Consider the following 3,390-nt stretch of genomic DNA (forward strand, 5'->3'; position numbering starts at 1 on the left):
GATGCCACATCTACCTATGAGACAGATAAGGCAAGTGAAAACGATACCACACTTCGGTACTTAAAAGTTTCGTGATTACGAGATCATTCTTCCACAATATTTCCTAATGTCATTTGTACTAAATCATTCACTTGTACTCACTAAAGGAGAGCTTGAACCTATATACTGTGTAAACCCTTCACAATTAATGAGAACTCTTTTACTCCGTGGACGTAGCCAATCTGGGTGAACCACGTACATCTTGTGTTTGCTTCCTGTCTCTATCCATTTACATACTTATCCACACTAATGACCGGAGCAATCTAGCGAAGATCACAAACTTAATATTTAAGATGATATTCTTTGGTGTATGCTTTTCGCAAACGATATAGTGTTGATAGATGAAACGCAGGAAGGGGTAAACGCGAAGCTTAACCTTTGGAGAGAAGTGTTGGAATCTAAAGGTCTTCGCCTAAGTCGATCAAAGACAGAATATATGGAGTGCAAGTTCAGTGCAAACGGAGGCCAAAATGAGTTAGGGGTGAGGATCGGAGATCAGGAAATACCAAAGAGCGACCGTTTTCGCTACCTAGGATCTATCTTGCAAAAGAACGGAGAATTTGATGGAGATCTCACCCATAGAATACAAGCTGGATGGATGAAGTGGAAGAGTGCATCTGGCGTGTTGTGTGACCGTCGTAGGCCACTGAAGCTCAAGGGAAAATTTTATAGGACGGCAATAAGGCCGGCAATGCTGTATGGCATAGAATGTTGGGCGGTAAAGCATCAACATGTAGGTGTAGTGGAGATGAGGATGCTTCGTTGGATATGTTGGCACACGAGAAAGGATAAGATTAGGAATGAGGATATCTGAGGTAAAGTAGGAGTAGCCGAAATTGAAGGAAAGAGGAGAGAAAATCGGTTACGGTGGTTTGGACATGTGCAAAGAAGGCCTACTGACGCTCCGGTTCGAAGATGTGACCACGGGACAGAGGTTCAGGGACGAAGGGGTAGAGGAAGACCTAGGAAAACTTTGAAAGAGACCCTAAGAAAAGACTTAGAGTACTTGGATCTAAAGGAGGACATGACACAAAACCGAGCGCAATGGCGTTCTAGGATTCATATAGCCGACCCCACTTAGTGGGAAAAAGCTTTGTTGTTGTTGTTGTTGTTGTAGTTTCATATACGGGAAAGTTTGCTTGTAATGTTTAAAGGTCTAATATGTTGGATGCGAACTTGTTTCTATTGAAAGTATGTAAATAGTAAGTACCCTATAAATAACACTTGGCTAAATAAGAGCATGGTGTTGTAGAAATGGATGTCCACTCAAATAATGGGCAAGTTGCCCTTCCACTATTTAGCATGTGATTTACTTCTATAAAAACAACACTATGGAACACAACAAAAGATGAGAGTTTCATAATTGGTGGTGGAGTTCACGCGAGAGAAGAAGGAAAAGGAAGAAGAGGAAGAGAGAGAGAGGAAAGAAGAGGAAGAGACGAAGATGAGGAAGACGAGGGGGAGATAATAAAGAGAGTTATCTTTGTACTCTTATTATTTCAAATTATAATGAAAGCACCACTGCTGCCCCGAGGACGTACTCCAGTCACACTGACTGTAGAGGAACCTCGTAAATTTTGTGTCTTGTTTCATTTATTCCACTGCACCCACAGTTGATTTTACAACACGTTATCAGCACGAAAAGCTCTCATGTCAGTGGAAAGCACAACACCATAAATCAGGTGAAGCATTATCTACTTCTCACCTCGGTCAGCTAAAATCTCACAGAGTAGAGACGGCAAGCCAGACATGTCAAACAGGGAAGATCATCTTGTCACAAAAATCCATCAACCTTTCTTTTATCACTTTTTCCTTTATCACTCTAACTATTGATGTGCTAATCCTTATCCCTACTAGACCTACAATCTATTTTTCTCTTGTGGACAAGAAAGATGGAGAGATCTTACAGACAAACAAAGGTGCAGCAAAACAAGCAAAGGTATGTCCATTTTTCATTTCTCCCACCGCGCCAGAAGCGCCCCACCGAATTCCGGTGCGAATTGAAATTTCCAACGACCTGAAGTCGTCACGAGATAAGAAAACTCGTACCTGACAACTGGTTTCCAGAGATCCAGAAGAATCTCATTAGACTTGGAAACCCAGATCGTGTCGTTCTCAATGGATCTCGAGGACCTCCATGAATCCTCAATTGTCTGAGATGGTGATGGCATGACTGACTCCACACAGGCCTCCCTCTCTTGTGCCTCCGTCAACCTCACTGTCATCTATGTCTCTGTGGAGAGATTCTTGCTTTGCGATGCCATGTTCTTTGGGCCATGCGAGAACAACGCCAGTATCTGGTAGCCTTTTTGGATTGAATTGGTTTTGTGTGACCTCCACAACAACCCAGCTGATACTGGGTTTCGAGACTGGTAGAGACAGACAAAGAAAAGGGGGAAGATTATGGAATATGCATGGCACAATCTGAAAAAGGCAATAATGTATGATACCATTTGAAAAAGCAAGAAATAAATAAATAAAATTAAAAAGGAAATGGGGCCAATGATTTGGAAAGGTGCGTTGCACCATGTAAAAATGAAAGAAAAAGGCAATGTTTTTTGGAATGGTGTAGAATGTGGTTGAATAAGAAAATAATAAAAATAAAATAAAGGTAAAGGTTTTTGGTTGGTGTTACACCATCTGAAAAGAAAGAAGAAAATATGTATATATTTATTTATATGAATGGTGTTGGCTTAAAACACTTTCACAAGTTCTATTTATTTAAAGTAAATTATTTACAGTGGGTAGAATTATTACCCTTTGCTTTAAAGCTTTGATATTTATGTGAATGGTGCTGAATTAAAGCCCTTGTCACAAGCTTTATTTACTTTACAGCAATTTATTTATCATGGACGGTTTTACCGCCTACTGCTTTAAGTTTTGATTTATGTGAATGGTGCTGAATTAAAGCCCTTGTCACAAGCTTTAATTTATTTATTGTTCAATTTATTTACTATGGCTGGAATTACCGCCTATTGCTTTAATTTATTTATTGTACTTATCTTTTGTTACGATGAGTATAACAAGGACCCAGAGTTCCTTGATTAGATCAGAACATGCAGTTTCTTGATCCTCATCACATAAAATGATAGGACCCGAAGTTCCATCATGCAAAAAGATCAAACATGAAGTCCTTAGATCCTCAAGATCGGACATGAAGTTTCTTGATAAGTACCTTAAGTTTGAAGTGCCACAGTGCCTCAACTTAATTATAATAAAGGTCATAAAAGTCTCAGTCCATAGACTATTTAATAAGGACCAGAAGTTCCTTATGTCCATACTTAAAATGGTTTAGCAGAAGCATTTATTAAGCGGATAAAATTGATTACCCGTGCTCTGCTCATGAAAACA

This window comes from Malus sylvestris, chromosome 11 (assembly GCF_916048215.2).
Source record: "Malus sylvestris chromosome 11, drMalSylv7.2, whole genome shotgun sequence".
Classification (NCBI taxonomy): domain Eukaryota; kingdom Viridiplantae; phylum Streptophyta; class Magnoliopsida; order Rosales; family Rosaceae; genus Malus; species Malus sylvestris.